General features: G+C 43.5%; 1 protein-coding gene across 26 annotated transcripts in view; it reads right to left on the minus strand.

Annotated features, from left to right (window-relative positions):
* LOC311526795 (uncharacterized protein) overlaps positions 1-25506 on the minus strand; it is a 316378-nt gene that overhangs the window by 83102 nt on the left and 207770 nt on the right. The window contains exon 3 of one of the 26 annotated variants that reach the window (XR_014713150.1): positions 8364-8517. The exons of the other annotated variants lie outside the window; for them this stretch is intronic. The gene's annotated coding sequence lies outside the window, so the exon portion shown is untranslated. The remainder of the gene's footprint in view (positions 1-8363; positions 8518-25506) is intronic. 26 annotated transcript variants of the gene reach the window in all.

A 25506-nucleotide genomic window follows, 5' to 3' on the forward strand; every position in this document is an offset into this window, starting at 1 on the left:
ACCCTCTATGGCTGTTTTCCTAAAAATATCCCCAGCTTGCTGCATGATTCAGATTCTTTAATTTTCTTCATTTTTGACTCTCCTGATAAATGTATTAGAAACCATATGTGCATGTGCATCATAAGCCAATTTCGCATCCTCCCTCACTTTCTTTTTTTGCAGTGGCCCTATTGCTTCTCTGTGTGATCTTGGGATCTTTATAGTGACTTATAAAAGGAAAAGAAAAAAAGCCTACCAAAATAAACCTTCCTGCCAATTCTCCATGCTGTTACTGGCAAAGATGCAATCCCTGACTGAGCATTAGAAGTAAACTAATCCTCAATTTGCTTTTGAGTTCCTAAGCACGTTCTCTGCTGGGGTCAGATGAGTCAGCTGCTGCCTTGCTTGACAGGAGCTCCACATTGGCAGGTCCATCAAGAACCAGCTGAGCTCATCCTTCAGGACAATTTATGTTCATGTTTAAGAAAGATACACGAGCAAACCCCGCCAGAAATCTTATTCTTTTAAAAATCATTTTACATTTGACGATATTTTGATTTGTCCTGAATGAAAATTAAGGGCCTGATCCTGCAAACACTTGTTCATATGAGGACTTCTCATTTGTGCACATAGTCCCATGTCAGCAGGATTACTTATGAGAGTTGGGTTTGACAGATCAGGACCTGATTTTATTAAACACTAATAGTTAATGAATATGCACAACTTGCCTTCACATTAGAAAATTATTCCCAGAGCCATCCCTAGGGTATGGCGAATCAGGGCAACCGCTCCAGGCCCAGTGCTTTGCGGGGCCCCACAGACTGGTGCGATTGGCCAGCGTGGTCAGTCCCAGAAGTGACAGGTTGGTCCTGGAAGTGATGGATTCATCACCTCTGCCCTGGGCCCCACAGCCTCCTAGGAACTGTTTTGATTATTCCTTACATTTTTAAAGGAAAAGAAGAGAGACCTACCTACCTCTCCATGACTGCATCAGTTTTAATCAATTCAAAGCCACTACATATAAAGCAAAGTGGCTGAAAGCACAGAAATCAGTAAGAGATTGCCTGGCTATAGTGAAGGAAAAATGTTAATTCCATTTTTTCTGGTGTAGTAGAACACTGAGGATTCCCCATTTTTTCCCTAGGCCATACACAGGTCACTTTTAAGGCCCAAGCTACCATCCTTCTGGTCACATAGGACTAGAATAGCGTCACACAGAAGGTTCTAATGAATTGAAGCAGAGCCTGTTGTTACTCTTTAATCATCCAGATTGTTCAGCAATAAAATGTTCTCCTCACTCTTCAAGCCACAAAACCAGGGTGTGGCCATTAGAATAAACAGACCTATCTCCAAGTAACCGGACAGTCCTAGTTGCTTCTAACCCTAACATCATACCCGTCTACTACACCACTTTGGCTACATAATGGATACTTGATATGATTTAAAGCTTGGAGCAGAGGAATCTCTTATAACCTGCCTGATGCTGACAAAAGTCAATACATGTTTAAGAAAGGGATGGTTTGTATTCAGAGCAGCACACTTTGTACTAGCTGCACTCTTCACTAGATTTCTTTTTATAGCATTTTTCAAATCAATGCCATTTTTCCTCAGTCAGATCTATTTAACTAAATTGATAGGTAAATAGGAAGCCTATGCATCACTGAAGCTACTGGAAGTAAGCAGACAGTTTCTTTTTGAACCAATACATTTTCAAAAATGTAATAAGCTGCTCCTGAAGCAAAGATTTTCTTATTTTATTATTTATGCCAAATCAGTTCTCAGATTGATGATACAGAATTAAGCAAAAATCAATCTTTTTCTGAAACATTACTGCAGATAGAAACAAAATGTATCTACAGGTATGTACTCCCCTCCCATTCTATTTTTCCTTCTTCCATTTAGATTTTTGCAACACTGTAACAGGGAGCACCTTAGCTCCTGTCTTCTTGCCCCTTACAAACTGGCTTGGACTCTACTGGTTATGCATTCACAGTGCTATTTATTTGAGTTTCCTCCACCAACACCACCGCAGTTCCCCTGCAACAGTCTACTTACAATATCCTCTGTGCTTTTGGCCCTCTCCTGAGAGTTCTCCCTTCGCCAGCATCTCTGGGAGATTAGGCTCAGCTGCCCTAATCCTCTCTCCCACACTTCTGTCTTTCCTCAGTCTCTTTATCCTTCTTGGCTGACAGACTACTTGGCTATCTCACCTAGCCTCATTATCTAATTACCTGAATCAGCTTTCTCCAGGGAAGGGAGGGTGGGAACCTATTAGTGTCTGAGTGATCAGAGCTCACATGTTCACCCCTCCACATCCGTGGCCCCACGAAGTCAAAAGTCCTCCTCATCAACCTCCTCCTGCTGCTGGCCATCCATTGCACCAGGAGGAGGATGCTGGACGGGGACCGTGTTCTGCGACTGTGGGGCCTATTTTCGTTCTTCCCTTGGTTCACATATCCGGGCAGAGTTCCTCTGGGCTGTGTCTGCTGGCTTCCTAGATACCTTTGAGGAACAGTGGGTGCTGTCCAGGGTTGTCTGCACAGTGTCCACTTTTGGATCTCTGACTTTGCCTCTATGACCTCGCTCTTCTCCCTCTTTTATTATTTGTTGTCCCTCTTAGATTGAGCGAGGGGCCTTCAGATGTGGGGGGAACTCAATAGGTGTTCACCCCTCTACTGTTTTACACACCTCCCCCAGTTGTCTGCTAGCCAGGTTTTTCCTCCATGCCCTCCCTTCTTTAGAGGAGGCACTGGACTTCTCTGCTTATACTTGCCCCCAGGGGGGTTATCCATCTTACACCCTCAGAAGTTGCACTTCATGGGTGGAGGTCACCCCCACAACTCTTTCCCCCCTGTTAGGCTACCCACGGTGTGAGGACTTGTTCCCCCACTCTCTTTGCCCTCTCCTTCAGTTGGGGTAGGGTCCGTGGCAGTCCCTTCTTTTCCTCCTCCACAGGGCACTCTGGTTCCTCCAACCTCATACACTGGTCCCAGGATTCCTCCTCCCACTGTTCTGATGGTGAGGTTCCCTGGAACTGTCTGATTTTCACCTACTTCTTGTTCTAGACTGTCTTTTTCCTCCTTCCCTTTCCTCCTGGCTTGTGTCTAGGGTACTCTGATTTTTCTACATCAAGCCATTTTGCCCTATTTCTTGTTAGCCCTGTTTCCTGCTGTGGAGGACTCCAGACCCCCATTTTTCTCTTATAAAGGGAAGGAGCTCCAGTCTGTTCCTAAAACAACTGGATGAGGCAGTCCCTCCACAACCCCTACCTGCTTCCACTTACCCCAGAGATTAAGTGGAAGTTTATCTCCCCTATTAGGCAGAGTCTTCTCTCACTGTGGATGCATTCCAGTTCTAAGCTCTTGCCAGGCAGTATCCAAGGGGCTTTACAAAATCACCCTGGACTCCTGAGCATCTTGAGGCAGTGTTCACCAGTCCCTACTGATGCCTTTTCTGCCTGTCTCTGATAGTCGTAGTCCACCCAGAGAGTTCTGTCAACCCTCATTCCACAAGTGGGCAGTCCTACTTTATAGGCCTTGTTTTGGTCTCACACAGGTAGCAAAACACTCCCTGGCTCCCTGAACGAGTTCTCATCTCCTCTTTTCTCTTTTCAATTGTCCTAGGTGTGGCAAAATGCCCTCCCTGCTACTTCCCCAAGTCCAGTCCCTGAAACAGTTGGAATACTTTCCTGGGAGACTCCATGTCCATAAACACTTCTATAAGCTTTACTGATTCCTGTAAGATCATTGGCTATGTCGCTCAGGGGTGTGAAAAATCCATGCCATGAGTGACATAGTTAAGCCGACCTAATGCTCAGCATAGACAGTGCTAGGTAGACAGAATTCTTCCATTGACCTCATTACTGCGTGTTGCGGAGGTGGTTTCCCCACCACTGACAGGAGAACCCCTCCCAACCGCCTGGAAGTGCCTACTTTGAAGTGTTGAAGCTGTGTCACTGGGCCCACCAGCCTGATTATCTAATTACCTCAATCAGCTTTCTCTGGGGGGAGCTAACTGGTGTCCTAGTGATCAGCATGCAGGCTCACCTGTTCATCCCCTGCACTCTGTCACATGTACTCATATGTAAGTAGCAGCACTGGTCAGGCCAGTTAGAACATTTCAATAAAAAAATAATTATGCTGAAAATATTCATGATCTCCCGCACCTCGATTTTTCCATCCAGCCCTAACAAGTGGCATGGTAATACAGGATAACATATACAGTGGTTGCTATTGAAAAGTCATCCTTTGCCAACCATTAGCACACAGCAATACTTTACCTTACATATATAATCTATAAAAACAGCTGAATATTTCAAATCTACAGTGAGAGTATTTGTACTGCTTTGTAGAATATACTCTGCAATAGGTTTTGCAAAACATAAGGAAACCCACTTTTACAGCTAGCTTTACACTGTGAAGACTATTCTGAGTGAGGGGCAGCATGTAGTTGCGCTGTTCCAAAAGCAGACTTTGGACGAGGTTGTAACACATTTTCATCCCTGTTCACACTTTGTTCCAGGTAGACATAATGTGCATCGATACTAGGTACTTGCCACTCCGTCCTCTGCACGGACTTAGCTACAATGGCTGGTACACTGGGGTGGGGTCAGAATCCCATCCACTCCCCACCCACATGCACAGAAGGGAGTTCTCTTCTTTCTGTGATCTGATCTGTAATGCAGGCAGAGGTAGCTCACTCAGAGGAGGGGAGGTGGGGGGGTGGATGTGGGGCGCCAGCTCACAACTGAGTGAATGGCTAGTATAGCAGCCCTGACACCCTGCAGCCCCTGTGCAGGATTTAGATTCCCTGGATTCGTATTATCTAGCTTCTCCGCTTTGCAACCGATATATTCAGAGGCACCACAAACACCCACTCAGCACAAAGGACATGTGGAGATGAAATTGCATGGCTGGTCTACCTTCAGCTCCACAACTGGGCTAAGTCATGTATTGAATATTACCCATCATTAAGCTGCTCTTTGCAAAGAACGAGCTCACTATAAAGAGTTCCATTGTATCAGAATTGTTGTCAAGAGCTGCAAAAGTCATTCCAAACCTGTATGTCTCGCATGTATTTGCTTAGAATTTGCTATACACATTTGTGGCTGGAAAAGCATTCCTCTTATAGTCCAGATAAACAAGTGGATTATTCCCCAAACTGACACTATTAAATTCACTGGAAGACTTTTCCTATGGAAAAGCCTGGTCCAACAAGATGGTGTTCACCGAGTCACAGAATCAGGGCTTTGAGGACCCTAAGGGGGCCATGCTGAAAAGAGGAGGCACAACTACACAAAAGGTGCTCCCCTGAGCACCAGACACTACAAATTACAAAGGGGTGTTGGGGAGAATAAAGGTTGGCCATGCCTTCAGACCAATGTGACATGTCCACTTTGCGACGTTGAGCACTGTCCACCATGCTAGCTGATCCTACCGTTTGCACTCACGCACTTGTGGCTGCACTGAGTGCACTGTCTCCTTGAGCTCTCTCCTCTCCCAGCCCTCCCACACAGGAGCAGGCCCTGACATTTTGTCTGGCTAGCACATATTTTTATACTCACTTAATACCTTGCGGTTCTAAAAGAAGCTGACATTCAAAGGTCTGATTTTACCAATCTGAGAGGGAAGTTCTGAGATGGAAAGTAAAAAAGATTCCTTCTTCAAATATATTTTAAATTCTGGGAACACAGAATCTTTATAGGACAGTTTATGGTTGTTTTTACAATCTTGGAGTAAAACAATTGAGGTAGGAGTGATGCTGTGTCCTCAAAAGATAAATGACTGACAATAGGCTGTGGTAACAAATGGTGATCATTTCAGTATGAAGTTATTAACAGATAAGTAATAATGCTCACATAAGAGCCAGGCAGCTGAAATATCCCCTGACCTCAATGGTATACAAACACAGATTTTCTGTACGGCCACATTCAATTATTGCTCAGTCATTTCTTGTTTCCCCCAAATAACTGGATTTTAAAGGAAGGATTTTATGATCTCCCAGACTTTATTTCTCTTATTTTTTCTACAAACTACCCATGGAGAGAACATTCAAGAAATTCAGACACTCATCCATGTAACTATCCAATGATTCTTCATGGGATTGGCCAAAGGCTTCTCAAAACTACTCCAATGCCAAATAAATATATGGCTTCAAAATTTAAAGGCCTAATCCTGCCAGGTGCTGAGTGCCCTCTTTGAAGTGCAGAAGGCCCACAAGTCCATTAATGATATTAATGTTGTACAAAATTAAATCAATGGAAATTGAGGGAACTCAGGACTTTGCAAGATCAGACTCGTAATATGAATTTGCTTCATTACTCTCAGCTACCAAAATGTCCCATCCTTTTAATTTCAATAAAGGTCAAAACACTTTTAAAATAATAATTTAAATGTATAATCAAACTTTAGCCTCCTCTAGAGAAGCTAGGTTCTTTTTCCACTCTAATATTAAAATCATTTTTCAGAAAGCATTTCTGTAGCAACCTCCTTTCCATAACAAAAGGAGATGATATACACTGTGGAATACATAGTAGTGCTGTTAAAAATAGCCGAAGAAATGTTCTTTGCTTGAGAATAGCCAGAAATTTCCTATAATGGTCTGTTTTTTCCCCTCCAGCAGAATGTAAGTAATTGTTTTCAGAAAGATTGAAGATGATTGAACAACTCCTGGGGTTACCATCAACCAGTGTTGCTTCAGTTGGATTATTTGGGTAAAATCAAACATTTTCTTAACATATCAGAGCATGAATAAGATACATAAATGTATCTACCGTATGTGAAACAAACAACCATGAACAACCAATCAGTTTTCACTGATAGACACTTGTAGCCTCTCTCTCAAACCAGAAATATGATGAATATTCTATGTATAGATACTTAGCTGCACTTGTTCCCCACGACCCCTGCCAAATAACCATATTCCTTGGCCATGTCCTAAATATTTATGGATTTTTCTTCATTACATGCATGGGAGCTTGGGAAGCAGTATTGTCTTCATTTTACCAAAGCATGGAGAGGTTAAGTGACTTGCCCAAAGCCACACAGGAAGTTTGTGGCAGAACTACGTACTGAACCATGATCTCCTGAGTCCCAGTCCAGTGCCTGACACACAACACCATGTTCCCTCCTTATATTTAAAGAGTATTCTTCCTATATTTTTATCACATATATAGATACTGTGAAAAGAAAAGGAGTACTTGTGGCACCTTAGAGACTAACCAATTTATTTGAGCATAAGCCTTCGTGAGCTACAGCTCACTTCATACTGTGCTATCCAGTTATGTTGCTATAAGCCTGGGTTGACGGCTTCTGGATCACTGATTCTGTGTGACCCTTCTGGGTTCCAAAGTTGTTGAAGCCAATGCAAATCCTGACAGGATTGTTACCATTGTCTCAATGCTCAACACTGCCTAATTTTTTCTGAGATTCTAAGTTTGAATACAAAACAAAAGACCTAAACGTGATTTCAGCTAGAGATTGGCCAACAACATTTGGATCAAGGTTCAGGTCCAGAATGTGAACAACTCCTGAACAAAGAAGAGGTTCAAAATAACTCTCTCTCTAGGGTCCCATCTTTAATTTCAGCTATGTTTTTGTTTTACAAATACATTTTCATGGAAATGACAGTGAGTGGAATGGATGATATTGTCTGTGCCTCCAGGCGAGGGGCAGCTTATTCAGGGTCAGAGGGAGGGAGCATGGGTACAGCAAAAACACCTGGCATACCCAACATTTTATCACTTGTACTAACTCTTATGGAAGTTACATATGTAATTCCCCAGAGAGCAATATATCTGCACAAAAGTGCTGGTGTCAAAGCTGCAAGCATGAACTGAAAACCTTAGCTGGGCTTTTAGATACACTGAATTCTTCCCTTTGTGCTTTTCAAGCCAAATTATAAAAGATGTGCCCCAATCTTAGCATTTCAACCATTGAATGTGGGATATATTGGATACTCGGTTTAATCTATACCAGAATAGGTTGTTATCCCATTCTCATATATACTAAGACAACAATAAGTACTCTTTGGGGATGAACTAAACATAAAGGGTGAAATCCTGGTGAAACCCCATTTAAGTTAATGGGGTCAGCATTTCACCCAAAAATTCTGGCTCAAAGTTGCATGCATAGTTGCTCATTTTTTTGACAGTACCCAGAATGCACATCCACCTCACATCTATTTCAGAGCAGTACTACAGCACAAACCTAAACCAAAATGTTTGGACATTCTTATGAAACAATCCATTGTCTAATCTCGTATCAATTATGCTCCGTCTCATGGGGCAGCTAATATACTACAATCGCTTGATTCTCTCTTTCAGTCCCTTTTCCCTGCATTGGCTCACATGTCATGTTTGTTCAGTCATTTTGTAAGATTCATACCTGAACAGGTCAGCCATCATCTTTGCAGTGTTAGTGCTGCATGTGCAAACTCCTTCATGAGAGTCTTCACCTCTGCTTTGGAATTAATGGTGCATAAAGGACTGTTCCCTCAGCCTTAATAGCTTGAAAGAACCAACGCATCCTGAGGGTATACCTAGGTAGACAGAAGGACTGTTTATTTCTGCAACATGTTGAACTCGTGCAATATGACTGTGCCTTGAGTATTTTATCTGTCATTTTAATCCGTCAACTAAATGAGTTATTTTTAAGCAGTCAGAAGTGGAAGTGAGCAGATGTCTTGACTTTTATATGACCTAGCCTCCTCAGGAGTAGCAGAGATGAGGCATTTTGATTGATTCAAATGCAGATATCTTGAGGACAGTTTTCAACACCATTCGTTTGTAAAACCTGTCAGTAAAGGGGACAAAAATGACTAAAAATAACAAATGACAAGCACACTGACACGTCCATTAGCTGCTTCATGACCTATTTTCATGAAACAGAAAGTAAACAGCAGGTGTCTGGCAAACTGGTCTTCAAGAAAGCTTAAATTTTGTCACTTCAGCCTTCTACTCCACTGTACTCCAGTGAAGTCAATGAAGTTATTCTAGATTTACATGGTGTAACTGTGATCAAGGTGTGGATCATTTATTTTTATTTATTTGTAAAATGCCACAGACAGGTATGGCACTGTGAAACAAGATTTCACCACTACCTGAGTACACCCTCCACTGCCAGAATACCAGCCATACATGCGGCTGCCATGTGTTTGCATCACTTTCAGAAGTAAGGTCAATTTAGGTAGGAAAATTATTTCCTCATAGTGGACCTGCTCTTATGTTTGGAAATGTCTGAAACTATTCTGGCACATCTTTGGCAGAGTACAATAAAAGGGAATGTTTTCCACTATACTTACCAAACATGCTAGGACTATTGCTTCACACAGAAGTCAAATGCTTAGGTTGCCTGACCCAACATTATAATTATATGTGCCATGTAGAGTATCAGAATATGCTAGACTGCTGCTGCTGCTCTGAACCAACGCTTCATTCTAAATGGACAGTGCTCCATTAATGTAGGATTTGCACAGGAGTCTGAAGTAAATGTGGACTCATGCAAGATCAGTTAACTACATTATTGATGTGTGACGTCCCAGAGTTACTTTACGCCTGTTTTGGAGTTACCCAGGCCAACCATAGCGCTGGGGAGGAAAATTATTTTTGGGGAGGGTACTAAGTACTCATTTCCCTCCCCCAACCTCGTACTTCTTATCCACATGTAAAAGATGGCTGTTAGACTGTGTTTCTTGTTTAACACCTACATAACAGACGACAGAGTATTGCAGCTGCTGAAAAACATCTTGACAATCTAGTGTTTAGGCCTAGGAAACTGAGAATACAGCTGGTTGAAAATTTTCTGACAGAAGAATTTGTCGTGGAAAATGCCAATTTGTCAAAATCAACATGTTCTGCGGGAAGGTGATGATTTCAACAAAATGTTATTGTGAAAAAAATTGAAACAAAGAGCTTTGATAAGTTTGAACATCTTTATTGACCTTCTCAAAAGTAAACATTTTGATTTTTTGTTTCCAAGTGACTTGAAGTTTCAAAAATTTATATTTCATTTCATTTTTATATTATACTAATTTCAATACCAATTGCCAAACCAGTCATCAATGCTACCAGTTACTTTTCCAGTTTCAGCAGTAATTGCCAAGTACCAGTTAGAATAGCAATCACATTACATATTTTGTAGTTTTAAAATATGTACTAAACTTTAATTTTAAATTAGAAAGCAATATTTAAAAAGTCCAAACTGAAACCAAGTTTAAATTTTATTGGAATGAAACATTTTGATTGACCCTAAAAGAAAAGGGACTTTTTCTCTGCATGCATGCAGTCTGGCAGAATCCCTCAACACTAGAAGCACACACTGGCTAACCTGCTCGAGTGCAGATCATATCCTAAGGGGCGTTGAGCCCCTTAACTGACAAATACATATCTTGCCAATAGCTATAACGACTGGAACTATGGGTGCTGCTGCACTACCTGGCTTGAAGTGGTTTCCAACATATATAGGGTTTAAAGTTTGATTCAGTGGCTCTCAACACCCCCACTATACAAATTGCTCCAGCATCCCTGCTAATAGAAACCAACAAAGGAAACTGTGTGTCAATCCTTCAATCCAGCGGGGGCAGTGAATATCATCCATGACTGCACTGCAGTCGCCCACCCTATGAAGCAGCATACCTCCTGTGCCAGAAGTGCAGCCAACTGTTTTCTACTAACCCCTTCTCTGGTTTCCTTGAGAAATGGCGAGATTTGGCCCTGGTAGGATAGTCAAGGGGTGCTAGCTTTGTGCATGAACAAAGTAAGGGGGGGGAAATAAATTGCAGGAGGACTGTGTTCTCATGGGGAAAAAAATATACACTGCAGTTCTTTATGAAAAACATGACACCGGAAGAGTAGTGACCTATATAAACATGTGATGTGGGACTTTCAACTTATGTCAGTTGCACTGGGGATTTTATAGACGCTCTTTAAATGTCTCTTTATTGATTGCTTTTTCTGACTTTGCTAAGACTAAGGCTGAGTAGTAACAGCAGTGAGCATTCTCAGCTTCCTGTAGGGCAAAGATGTGGTAGGAAAGATGTAACTCCACTATGCATTTTTAAAAATATGTATGTTGAAATTCAGTAAATTTACAATAGCCACCACTGCACAGTCATTACTAATCCACTCTCACCACACAGCAGTGTCTGAGCTGTGACCATAATGACAGTAATAATGAACCTGAAAATGGAATACAAATACAAGAGAGAATTTATGTATATAAATAAATAAAGGAGATGTTTACAATATAGGGGTAACTGTGTGGACGGTGTGATATGAACAGTATTTTTGTGAGCTATGTTTCACAGATGTTCAGGCCAGAAGGGGCCATTAGATGATCTAGTCTAGTCTCCTCTGTGTCACAGGCCAGAGAATTTCAATAATAAAACAATGAAATAAAAGAAAATGTCGTAAAAGCTTCAACCAATCAAGAATTCAGCAGCACCTTCACAGCAGTTAATAATTCAAAACACACAATCCTAGTGCTCCACTCACTACACTGGTTCCCTGGAGATTATGGGGTTAAATTCAAGATCTTTGTTTCCCCTCTCCCTCCTTTTTTTAATTTTAAATATATAATTACTCCATGGCATCGACTCAAGGCATGCAAGATACAAAAGCCCTAACGTCCATCAACAGCTCTGTTCCACAACAACTAAGAAATTGTCAGTCTCAAGGGTTAAATCTGAGAGAATGCTGGGGATGATGGAGGATGGGGAGATCTTTGTCAGCAACTGGACCCAGACGATGTGACTCCCTTTTCCATCTCGCTGCCTCTCACAACATCGTGTATAACTCTATTCTTAGCCTAGGTTTCCCACAAGAAACAAACAAAACAGGAGCAGGAAGAAGAGGGAGAGTTGTGTGCAATCCTCCACCCTAAAATAAAAAATCCAAACCCAAACAGTTACTGATGCCAGCAGCGGAAGAGGGAGAAATAGTTGCATGGGACTTCATTCAACGCAAGTGCTGAGGTGTGAGAGGCTCTGGCATTACACAGATAATCTAAAGCCAGAGAGTGACAGATATATACATCAGAGACCTACAGAGAGACAAGTCATCCTTATGGGTGAAAATATTTCTCATCCAATTGCTCACTAGAATATATACTATAGAAGAGTGACTCACCTGCTGTCATACCCAGCTCTGGCATATCAATCTGGCACCCCTAGTTGACAGCCATCCTATCCCAGCCGTGATCTACTTTTCATGACTCAGCCAGATTACATTCACTTCTGCCCATTCGGGGGTAAGAAAGAGTCCCACAAAACAGCAGTCCAATGGCTTTATGCCAGGTATTCTGCCCAACTCTGGACTCAGTGGTCATTACATCCTTTACATCAGGGGTTTTCACTCCACCTTTCTTGGTGGTCAGTAGAGGAACCCAAGCCCTATTTTAGCTAAGATCGGCCTCCTCACTTCTTCTCTGGACTACTTCCTGCCTCAGCTCTTCCTGGGCTCACTCCACCAGACTCTTTGCCCCTTCCAGGGCACTGCAGAGTTCTTCTCAGCTCCTGTATGAAATAATGCTTCCTAGGGCTTTTTCCCTGGAGGTCTGGCTCCTGTTTGCCTCTCTGTATCCATCTCTCTCTCAATCTCTCAGAATCTCCAAACCAGGGCTGTCTCCCTGGTGTCTGGTCCATTTGTCAGAGCTCACCACAGAAGCTCACTGCATTCCTGGCCCTTTGCCAGAGCTCCCTTCTCTGGAGAAGATCCAAAGGCCTACTCTTCCCTCGTGAGTCTCCAGCCTCCCTTCTACAGCCCCAAAGTCCTTCCTTTATTAGTCACCCCACTCCTCTCAACAGGACTCATTCTCATTTCAGTCACCCAGCTCTCCCCCAACTTTAAGTCAAATCCTAGGGTGGGCCTAGCTCACCCTCTAGGTGAAATCAGGGGTACTCATTGCTGTCTGGCTCTAGTTAACTCTTTCTCTGCCTGTGTGGAGTAAACCCCCATCACAATACTCTGGGTGGGATTTTCAATCCTGCTCAGCATTGACCTAACTCTGCTCTCATTGAAATTCAGGAGCACAGTTCATCTTTAAGACTCCAAATGTACCTAACAACTTTATATTTTATTTGCATACAGACCTGATATAGTACAGTAGATGTCCTTGAGCTGAGTCTATGCAATTGGCAGTCTACTGCTAAGTAGCTACTGTCAATTCATTGTTAAAAATAGAATCTAAGCGGTTTTTTTTTAAACTTTGTTTCAGGTTAGCATAAGGACTGACTAAGCTCTGGGAGTCATAAGACAGCAGGAGAATTGAGCTTTGCAAGGTGTTGTTCAAGGAATGCATTGTAGACTCAAAGAATTACCATTGAAATTAACAATTTTAAAGCAACAAATGAAAATTGCTTGTATCTGTGTATTGCTAAGGGCGCTACAAACCTAAATGTGAAGATAAAGATCAAAGTCTATTTCTTTGTGAGAACATTTATTCAAGCAATTTTGCACAAAGCCCATTAAGTTTTTATAGCAAAAGAATTCACCTCCCAAAGAAATTAACATCTCGGCTCTTGAACAGAGAAATCAGGATCATCATCCAAAAGGAATTTCAAGGTTATGAGGGGGCGGGGTGGGGGGGGGGGGAAGGTGTGTCCAAAAAGCTACAAGAAACAATGCTGGCTTTTTAGGTAGTTGTCTCTTTTTTTTTCCTTTTTTTTTTTGGTTCTGAACCAATTGAATATCTATGCTAACTTTCTTAAAGTACACTGATCAAACTTATCCTTGGACTAATGAAAATAAACTCATTTTTAGCACACAAGATTCTCCTGGCAGAGTATCCTATAGGCCATGTCTGCCCGTGAAAGACCTTGAACACTGAAGAATCTGCGTGCTGTAAGGTAGATGAGAAACAGTACCTAGAAGGGTACATACAAAATTTTGATATAAAACTTCAGGAATTATTATAATGAATGCTACCTCCCAGAGTTCACTTTTTAACATTAAATTAGAGGACTCCCTCACTGATAGAGCAAAGCAAAAAAAAATTATCAAAACTGTTTTTGGCAAGACTGAAACAGTTGGCAAATTCCTGTCAATTATGCCAGATTGTTCTGGTCCAAAAAAACCAAAACATTTTTAAAAATTCTGAAAAAGATTAAACATTTAGTTTCTAAATTTTCAAAACAAAATGTTTTGATTTAATATGATTTTTTTGTTTTGAGATATCATTTAATTTTATTTAAAATTAAGATAAAAATGCTTAAAATCAAAATGAAATGTTCCATTTTTGGTTTAATGAAATCTTTTGTTTGATTCAAAATTATTTTCCCCCCAACTTTTTGATTCACCAAAAATTGTGGACATTTTCATTTCAGTTCTACCCAAAACAAAGGATTTTTTCAATTTTTTAAAATTGCCAGTGATCTGAAAAATCAGTTATTCACCCAGCTCTGCTCATATGAGTGAACTCATGAGTGAAAAAGCAGGTTGTCTGGAGCTGCGTCTGCCCCTGGATATGCATCAAGCAATCAGGAAACAGTATAGAGCAGTTGATAAGAGTACTGTTTTGCAGATCAACAATCTTAGATTCTGGTCCCCACTCTGCCAGTGACTTGCTGAGTGACCTACACCAAGCCGCGGTCTTAACTAGGTGGGGGGATTGATCTAAGTCACACCACTTCTACGTGAATAACGTAGCTGAAGTCAATGTACTTAGACCTACTCATCGCGGTGTCTTCAGTACAGTGAGTCAACTCTGCCTGCGCCTCTCGTGGCAGTGGAGTACAGGAGCTGACGGGAGAGCACTTAGGGATCGACTTATCGCATCTAGACCAGACACAATAAATCGACCCCCTCTAGATTGATCACTGCCTGCCGATACGGCAGGTAGTATAGACATACCCTAAGTCAATGGGGGTGGGATTTTTTTAAAGCACCTAAGTAGTTTAGACTTATAAATCCTATTTCAGTGAGACTTTTGCTTCTAAGTGACTTAGGAGTTTTTGAAAAAGCTCATCCATTACTTTTCTGTGCCTCAGTGTTCCCATGTGTAAAACAAAGATAATGCCTACTCATCTTTGAGAGTTATGGATGAATATTGGGATATATTTGAGCTAAATATTATGATTTGCATTAAAACCACCCTCATTTATATTATATGAATTCCAGATCCTGCCATTCTCTATTCATACATAAGATTCCTGATAAAAAAAGAAAAATACCTTGAGCCTTGAATGCTATACAGTATTGAAGTTAAGAGATGAATTAATAGTAGAAAAGAATTAAGGCTATAAGAAAATTAAAGTTACCAGGTCAGTTTCTTCTCTCAGATATTGCAGAGAGGTATCCAAGAGCTGATTCTGACCTACCAGATGCAAGAAATGTTGTTTTGCTGACAGCCTGATCCAAGGTTCACAGAAGTCAATAGAAAGACTCTTATTAACTTCAATGGAGTTTGGATCAGACCTAACTCATTTAGGACTATATTATAAAAATACTTCATCATCAACAAAAAACTTAGTATTTGCAGCTTACAAGAGTTGTCACAAATAATTGGTTTATTCATTGATTATTGGATTGATTGATAAGCCACTCACCTCTGGGTATAAAAACTTCAGAATGTACATAATTGAAATACAAATTCAACAACAAAGTCCAATAACCAGAGAAATCAGCTGAGGAGATGGGGAGGGACATGGTGTCCTCTAGACTGCCTAAAAGCATTCAGAATTGAGTCACTGGGGATGTGGCTGGAGTAAAAAGCCTAATGGATTTATACACACATATATTGATCCAGTTGCTCTAAACCCCAACAGAGGGACTGCGGCTACTATTCCAAGCTGCGAAGAGGATACACTGCAGCCCCATAAACTGTGGTCTAGAGGAGTCCATCCTGCTCAACACCTTGAAAAACAACTAGTTTTCCACAATGAGAAGCTTGCTGTTTATACATTATATATATAGGGGCACATACATTTTTATACAGCTGTGTAATTGTATTTGAATGAACTGGTCAGTATATGTCCACTACTTGGTAAAATTAAAATCTGTTCAACATTGCTTCACAGTCCCTTTACTGCTAACAGCAAGATAACAGAGTGGCTTTTTGTTCTGGGCTCCTGGAGGAAAGCAACACCATGACACCAGGGAGCACTGGCTGAGCTGAAGGCCAAGCTGCAGTTCCATTTTCCTTGGTTGCAAATAAACTGTGAGCCGGCCCAATGGACCCCACTGTTGCTTCAGAGCCCAGCTCTCACCAGAGAACCATGACTGGCCCATGACACTGTCAGTCAGTGCAGCTCTAGGTGGGAGGGGACTCCTCCCTCTGAACCCTGTGTGCCTGCATCAGGGAGTGCTGACCCAGGTGAATGGAGAGGGCAATGCCTGGCGCGGGGCCACGCTGAAGAATAGGGAAGCCCACTCCCCCCAGTGGAATTCCCGCCACGTGCCCTCCCCCCAATTCCTCTTTCTGCAGTTGGGGGCCATGGATGTGTAATTAAGAGTGGAAGTTGCCGAGTAGAGTGCTGTCAGCTGATCTGGGGGCAGTACAGTGGGTTGGGAGGGTGCTGCCAGCTGGGGTTCGGGGTGACTATGGGGGGTTGGGAATGCTGCCAGGTGATCTGGGGGCATCATCGGGATGAGTGCCACTGCTGGGTGGTGTAGAAAATAATCACAAGAAATACTCCCAGATAGACTGACATTTACATTTTAACCTTAAAAAAAATCCAAGAGCTTCAGCCTCTAGACCCCACTAAAATTTGCCCTCTCCTATTGAAATCTGAAATGGCGTCCCTGTTCACAGCAGGGAGGGCGTGCACCACAGCCCAGCTGGCACCCAGGACCTGCTCTGCATTATGCCATATGCAGCGTGCCAGCCAGGTCCCACTCTGCACCATTCCATGTGCCAGCCGGGTCCTGCGCTGCATTGTGCCACTTGCTGGGCCCTTACCTGTCAGCTGGCAAAACTCTGGCAGTGGCTCCTCTTGGTACTGGGGACCGGCCGCGTCTGTGAAGTGGGATGGACTCATCACCTGAGGGCTAGGGCCTCACCAGAAGAGAGGGTGAATTAAAAAGCGGGGAGGGACCAGCTGGTGGCGGTGGAGCGGGGGCTTGAGACATTTTGGTTGCTTGGCCCCCCACTTTTGCAGCCCCCCCCCCCCAATGCCCATGATACAAGGAAACAGTGAAATAGCTCACATATAAATCTTGTATCACCACCTTATAACTTCTCAGAAAAAGAATATTTAAAATAGCATATTCAGGGGCTGAAGTCAGATCCTTTGGGCACCACAGGGGAGTTCCAAGAAATGCAGACTGTTTGTTAGCAATGGTGCACGGCAGGCACTGTGCATTAGCTACACATAGGATTTTGAGCCCATTTTCAGAAAGCTCATGTTGAAAGAAAACTCATTTTAATTTCTAACCTGAACTTCAAAGCACATAACATGAGAAGCTGCTTTTAAAAAAAAAATTACTTTCATATCCCAATATCCAGAGATGGAAATATCTCAGCTCCTGTAAAGGTCACTCTCATGGGGGTGAGATGAATATATCAATTGCTTGAGTTCTATCTTCAAAGACTATTCAGAGGGACTTTCATGTATATTTGATTGGTAAAGGTGGAACATGACACCTTAGGCAGGTGTCAGTGAGGGGTGCATCTGCACCGCATTTAGAGCAAGCTGGAGTGAGCCTCCCAGCCTGGCCAAGTCGCCAGACTTGGGCTCGCAGGCCTCATGCTACTGCTTTAAAAATAGCTGTACAGACAGCGCTTTGAAGCTGTGGCTCAGGCTTGTAGGTCAGGCTCCCCCTGGGGAGGGGAATAGTCTTCAGAGCCTGAGCTCCAGCCCAAAGCTGCAACTTCAAAGCACTGCATGGTTATTTTTAGAGTGCTAGCATGAGCTCACTAGCCAAGTCTGCAAGTGTGCATCCTCACTTGCCTTTCCTCCTGTGAGTTTCATTGGTCTTTTTAACGAGGGCAGACATTCAAATCCCTGTTCCACTTCTTACTTTTTTTTTTCTGTAGAGACTGAAAAAATTGCTCTCTCAAATAAAATAACCTGTTCCTTCTTAATTATTAGATTGTGATACTCACTTCCTAAAGGTGCTAGATGCTTTCCTAATGCAGAAGAAGATACACTCTTTGGGGGAGGGACTGCAAGATCTAAAAAGACAGAAAGAAAGAAGGAGTGGAGAATTGGGATGGAGAATACAAGAAAAAGGCCTGTTTCTGATACTACCCAAGGTGAATAAGAATGCCTAAATCCTTAAATAATTCCACTGAAATTAACAGCACTACTCACCATGTAAATTTTAGTCAAGGTAAGCAGGGTGGGGATGAGGTGATGACTGGCACACAACTTACTAGTTAAGTTTGGCTGCTGTTGGTGGTGGCATTTAAATTAAACACATAAGTTCCCCATCCTCTCTACACCATCTCTCTTTTATTTTCTTATGCCCCTCACCACCACCATCCCAGCATTCAAATGCCTTCCTTCCACATAATTGTACAATTAACTCATAAGATAAATAAATAGATAGATGATTTGAGGTCTGATTCAGAGCCCATGAAATCAGTGGAAATCTTTCCACTGATTTCAAAAGAATTTGGACCAGGCCCCTAGTCATACATTTTCTTGAAGGAATCACTGAACAAGGAATCACTGAACCAGTTTGTGACCAGTTTTATGATCACATAGGGTTGGTCATGTCCTAGCTTTTTTCTGGACCCTATTTTGTGCCCTGATCCTATTCTTCTTACCAAAGTAAAGGTCATTGGGGGTTTTGTGTGTGCATTATGAGTGCAGGATTGGACCTGCTCTCCAAATTGGTACCCTGCAGGATTATGACTTTCACATAATTTAAAGAATGTGATATAAAAGAACTCCCGTATCTAATGACTGTGAAATTAGTTTTGAGCTAGTTGAAGTTTAAGTTACACATGGGGATAAAGGTTTGATAAGTGATGGAAGAGGGACTCCAGAGTCCACACTGTGTATAAAATAGCAATTGTAGTTAGCAGTAATTATGTTGGCAGATATATTTTAAGATTATAATGTTGGTGTCATAAATATAAAGGGAAGGGTAAACCCCTTTGAAATCCCTCCTGGCCAGGGGAAGCTCCTCTCACCTGTAAAGGGTTAAGAAGCTAAAGGTAACCTCGCTGGCACCTGACCAAAATGACCAATGAGGAGACAAGATACTTTCAAAAGCTGGGAGGAGGGAGAGAAACAAAGGGTTTGTGGGTCTGTCTGTAGTCGTCTTGGCCGGGGACAGAACAGGAATGGAGTCTTAGAACTTTTAGTAAGTAATCTAGCTAGGTATGTGTTTAGATTATGATTTCTTTAAATGGCTGAGAAAAGAATTGTGCTGAATAGAATAACTATTTCTGTCTGTGTATCTTTTTTGTAACTTAAGGTTTTGCCTAGAGGGGTTCTCTATGTTTTTGAATCTAATTACCCTGTAAGATATATACCATCCTGATTTTACAGGGGGGATTTCTTTATTTCTATTTACTTCTATTTTTTATTAAAAGTCTTCTTGTAAAACACTGAATGCTTTTTCATTGTTCTCAGATCCAAGGGTTTGGGTCTGTGGTCACCTATGCAAATTGGTGAGGCTTTTTATCCAACATTTCCCAGGAAAGGGGGAGTGCAAGTGTTGGGAGGATTGTTCATTGTTCTTAAGATCCAAGGGTCTGGGTCTGTAGTCACCTAGGCAAATTGGTGAGGCTTTTTACCAAACCTTGTCCAGGAAGTGGGGTGCAAGGTTTTGGGAAGTATTTTGGGGGGAAGGACGCGTCCAAACAGCTCTTCCCCAGTAACCAGTATTAGTTTGGTGGTGGTAGCGGCCATTCCAAGGATAACGGGGGTAATATTTTGTACCTTGGGGAAGTTTTAACCTAAGCTGGTAAGGATAAGCTTAGGAGGTTTTTCATGCAGGTCCCCACATCTGTACCCTAGAGTTCAGAGTGGGGGAGGAACCTTGACATGGTGGCACAGTGGTGGGATTAACCTGAAATCATTTTGAGATCCAGTTGAGATTTTTTGAACTAGAAATACAGATTTTAAAAAGGAATTTTTAGGAAGTCCAGAAAGCAGCTTTGAAACTGAAAGCAGCTTGGTTTCTCTCTGCTTTGTGGCCAAGCAGAGACAAAAGGGGATTATCTTGTGAATTGCAGGTTTTCTTTGCCTAGAGGCAGGGTACTTAACTCCTGCAGGGAAATTCACAGTCTTCCAACCCAGAGGTTTTTTTTTTTTTTCTTTTCTTCCTAAAAGTAAATAGGGGGTGTGTGCTCTACCCATTTGCCTGGAGACAAAAGTGGCAGGGTTTTTTTTTAGGATTTTGATTTTTTTTTTGTTTTACAAGGAGCACAGGTTTGAAAAGAAATTTTTTTTTTCTTTGGGCTGGGTAAGCAGTTTTCCAAGTAGTTGGAGGTTTTTTGCTTTAATTTGGGCCCAGAGCAGAGACAAGGGAATTGTCTTTTTCTGTAGGCTGACAATCACTATCAGAGAATAGGTACTCTATTCCAGCACAGCAAAAGTTTACAGCCAAGTTTTGTTTGTTTATTTCTAAACCTCGGGTGTAAAGTTAGTTAAAAACAGAGAGGTTAGAATGGCCAAATCCTCAGCTCGACTACAGCTGGAATTAGCCAAATTGCAGGCTGAGGAAAAACAAAGGGAACATGAAAGACAGATAGAACTCATGCGGCTGAAGGAGGAGGAGAAGGAAAAAGAGAGGAAGCATGTGGAGGAGATGGAGAGGATAAAGGCCCAGCAGAATATACCAACAAACCCTAGCAATCCTTCTCCAGGTACCACTTCCCATCCCAGAAAGTTCCCCACCTACAAGGCAGGTGATGATACTGAGGCCTTCTTAGAAAACTTCGAAAGGGCCTGCCTTGGGTACAACATCTCTACTGACCAATACATGGTAGAGCTGAGGCCGCAGCTCAGTGGACCCTTAGCTGAGGTGGCAGCTGAAATGCCTAAAGAACACATGAACAAGTATGAACTGTTTAAATCCAAGGCGAGAGTCAGAATGGGGATAACACCCGAGCAGTCTCGTCGGAGGTTCAGAGCCCTAAGGTGGAAACCAGACATGTCATTTACCCGACATGCCTACCACATTGTAAAACATTGGGATGCCTGGATATCAGGAGCAAGTGTTGAATCTCCAGTAAATTTGCCCTTCCTAATGCAAATGGAACAATTCTTAGAGGGTGTTCCTGAGGAAATAGAAAGATACATCCTAGATGGGAAACCCAAAACTGTAATTGAGGCAGGAGAGATTGGAGCCAGATGGGTGGAGGTGGCAGAGAAGAAGAAAACTGGTCGCAGTTGGAGCGGAGACCAGAAGGGACCACCCCAGACCACACCCTATTACCGGGGGCCGCCCAAAGCCCCACCTACCTCCCAAAGAACCCTCCAGACCCCTTATCGTCCCACCACCCCGTTCTCCAGCAACCCTCCTCGCCCCAGTGACCCATCAGCTGGACGATGTTTTAAATGTAACGAGCTGGGGCATGTAAAGGCCAACTGCCCCAAGAACCCCAACAGGTTACAGTTCATTGCACCGGAATCACACCAGAGGTCCACAGGCCCAGATACCTCCCAGATACCCTTGGAGCGGAGGGAAACTGTGAGTGTGGGCGGGAAGAAGGTCACCGCGTGGAGGGACACCGGAGCACAAGTGTCAGCTATCCATGCTTCCTTAGTGGACCCCAATTTAATCAACCCAGAGATCCAAGTGACGATTCAACCCTTCAAGTCCAACTCTTTCAATTTGCCTACAGCCAAGTTGCCTGTCCAGTACAAGGGCTGGTCAGGAATGTGGACTTTTGCAGTCTATGATGATTATCCCATCCCCATGCTGTTGGGGGAAGACTTGGCCAATCATGTGAAGCAGGCCAAGAGGGTGGGAATGGTCACCCGCAACCAGGCTAAACAAGCCGTGAGGCCTAGCTCTGTTCCGGAAACTTCTATCAGGACCCAGTCAGAGGTGATGGACCTGGACCCCAGGCCAATGTCTGCAACAGCAGTAGTGGATCCAGTCCCAGAGACCCAGACGGAACCAGTCCCAGAACCGGAACCAGCCAAACAACCAACACCAGACCCCGTGTCAGCACTGAATCCAGTACTTGCAACCTCAACACCAGAGGGCCCCACCGAACCTGAACTGGCAGCAGCCGATAACCCTACACAAGAGGCTCAGCCGGAGCCTGAATCCCAACATAGTGCACCAGCGGAGAGCGGTTCACAGTCAACAGAAACAGCTCCATCCCCTATATCGCTTCCAGAGGGACCAAGCCTAGGTCCACAATCCCATGAGGAACTGATGTCTCCAGCATCAAGGGAACAGTTCCAGACCGAACAGGAAGCAGATGAAAGCCTCCAGAGAGCTTGGACGGCGGCACGGAGCAACCCACCGCCTCTCAGCTCTTCTAATCGATCCAGGTTTGTTGTAGAAAGAGGACTTTTATACAAGGAAACTCTTTCTGGGGGACACCAGGAAGACTGGCATCCTCAGAGACAGTTGGTAGTTCCAACTAAATACCGGGCCAAGCTCTTGAGCTTAGCCCATGATCACCCTAGTGGCCATGCTGGGGTGAACAGGACCAAAGACCGTTTGGGGGGGTCATTCCACTGGGAGGGAATGGGCAAGGATGTTTCTACCTATGTCCAGTCTTGTGAGGTGTGCCAAAGAGTGGGAAAACCCCAAGACCAGGTCAAAGCTCCTCTCCAGCCACTCCCCATCATTGAAGTTCCATTTCAGCGAGTAGCTGTGGATATTCTGGGTCCTTTTCCGAAAAAGACACCCAGAGGAAAGCAGTACATACTGACTTTCATGGATTTTGCCACCCGATGGCCGGAAGCAGTAGCTCTAAGCAACACCAGGGCTAAAAGTGTGTGCCAGGCACTAGCAGACATTTTTGCCAGGGTAGGTTGGCCCTCCGACATCCTCACAGATGCAGGGACTAATTTCCTGGCAGGAACTATGAAAAACCTTTGGGAAGCTCATGGGGTAAATCACTTGGTTGCCACTCCTTACCATCATCAAACAAATGGCATGGTGGAGAAGTTTAATGGAACTTTGGGGGCCATGATACGTAAATTCGTAAATGAGCACTCCAATGATTGGGACCTAGTATTGCAGCAGTTGCTCTTTGCCTACAGAGCTGTACCACATCCCAGTTTAGGGTTTTCCCCATTTGAACTTGTATATGGCCGTGAGGTTAAGGGGCCATTGCAGTTGGTGAAGCAGCAATGGGAGGGATTTACACCTTCTCCAGGAACTAACATTCTGGACTTTGTAACCAACCTACAAAACACCCTCCGAACCTCTTTAGCCCTTGCTAGAGAAAACTTACAGGATGCTCAAAAAGAGCAAAAAGCCTGGTATGATAAACATGCCAGAGAGCGTTCCTTCAAAGTAGGAGACCAGGTCATGGTCTTAAAGGCGCTCCAGGCCCATAAAATGGAAGCATCGTGGGAAGGGCCATTCGTGGTCCAGGAGCGCCTGGGAGCTGTTAATTATCTCATAGCATTCCCCACCTACAACCAAAAGCCTAAGGTGTATCATATTAATTCTCTAAAGCCCTTTTATTCCAGAGAATTAAAGGTTTGTCAGTTTACAGCCCAGGGAGGAGACGACGCTGAGTGGCCTGAAGGTGTCTACTACGAAGGGAAATGTGCTGGTGGTGTGGAAGAGGTGAACCTCTCCATGACCCTTGGGCGTATGCAGCGACAGCAGATCCAGGAGCTGTGCACTAGCTACGCGCCAACGTTCTCAGCCACCCCAGGACTGACTGAACGGGCATACCACTCCATTGACACAGGTAATGCTCACCCAATTAGGGTCCAACCTTACCGGGTGTCTCCTCAAGCTAAAACTGCTATAGAACGGGAGATCCAGGATATGTTACAGATGGGTGTAATCCGCCCCTCTGAAAGTGCATGGGCATCTCCAGTGGTTCTAGTTCCCAAACCAGATGGGGAAATACGTTTTTGCGTGGACTACCGTAAGCTAAATGCTGTAACTCGCCCAGACAACTATCCCATGCCACGCACAGATGAACTATTAGAGAAACTGGGAAGGGCCCAGTTCATCTCTACCTTGGACTTAACCAAGGGGTACTGGCAGGTACCGCTAGATGAATCTGCCAAGGAAAGGTCAGCCTTCATCACACATCTCGGGCTGTATGAATTTAATGTACTCCCTTTCGGGCTGCGAAATGCACCCGCCACTTTCCAAAGACTTGTAGATGGTCTCCTAGCGGGATTAGGAGAATATGCAGTCGCCTACCTTGACGATGTGGCCATATTTTCGGATTCCTGGGCAGACCACCTGGAACATCTACAAAAAGTCCTTGAGCGCATAAGGGAGGCAGGACTAACTGTTAAGGCTAAGAAGTGTCAAATAGGCCTAAACAGAGTGACTTACCTTGGACACCAGGTGGGTCAAGGAACTATCAGCCCCCTACAGGCCAAAGTGGATGCTATCCAAAAGTGGCCTGTCCCAAAGTCAAAGAAACAGGTTCAATCCTTCTTAGGCTTGGCCGGTTATTACAGACGATTTGTACCGCACTACAGCCAAATCGCTGCCCCACTGACAGACCTAACCAAAAAGAAACAGCCAAATGCTGTTCAGTGGACCGGAAAGTGTCAGAAGGCCTTTAACAAGCTTAAAGCGACACTCATGTCTGACCCTGTACTAAGGGCCCCAGACTTTGACAAACCGTTCCTAGTAACCACAGATGCATCCGAGCGTGGTGTGGGAGCAGTTTTAATGCAGAAAGGACCTGATCAAGAATTCCACCCTGTAGTGTTTCTCAGCAAAAAACTGTCTGAGAGGGAAAGCAACTGGTCAGTCACTGAACAAGAATGTTATGCCATTGTCTACGCTCTGGAAAAGCTACGCCCATATGTTTGGGGACGGCGTTTCCACCTGCAAACCGACCATGCTGCACTAAAGTGGCTTCACACCGTCAAAGAAACTAACAGAAAACTTCTTCGGTGGAGTTTAGCTCTCCAAGATTTTGATTTTGACATCCAACACATCTCAGGAGCTTCTAACAAAGTGGCTGATGCACTCTCCCGTGAAAGTTTCCCAGAATCAACTGGTTAAAATTGTCCTTGAGATGTGGAAAATATTGTTAGTCTTTATGTACTTGGTAGTATATTTAGAGATGCATGTGTCTTATTAACTCTGTTTTCCTAGAGCTCCAGGAAGAAATCCCAGCCAGTGTTTCACCCTAGCTGAGATTTGGGGGGCGTGTCATAAATATAAAGGGAAGGGTAAACCCCTTTGAAATCCCTCCTGGCCAGGGGAAGCTCCTCTCACCTGTAAAGGGTTAAGAAGCTAAAGGTAACCTCGCTGGCACCTGACCAAAATGACCAATGAGGAGACAAGATACTTTCAAAAGCTGGGAGGAGGGAGAGAAACAAAGGGTTTGTGGGTCTGTCTGTAGTCGTCTTGGCCGGGGACAGAACAGGAATGGAGTCTTAGAACTTTTAGTAAGTAATCTAGCTAGGTATGTGTTTAGATTATGATTTCTTTAAATGGCTGAGAAAAGAATTGTGCTG

The sequence above is a fragment of the Lepidochelys olivacea genome, assembly GCF_965140295.1.
Source record: "Lepidochelys olivacea isolate rLepOli2 genome assembly, chromosome: 9".
NCBI lineage: Eukaryota > Metazoa > Chordata > Testudines > Cheloniidae > Lepidochelys > Lepidochelys olivacea.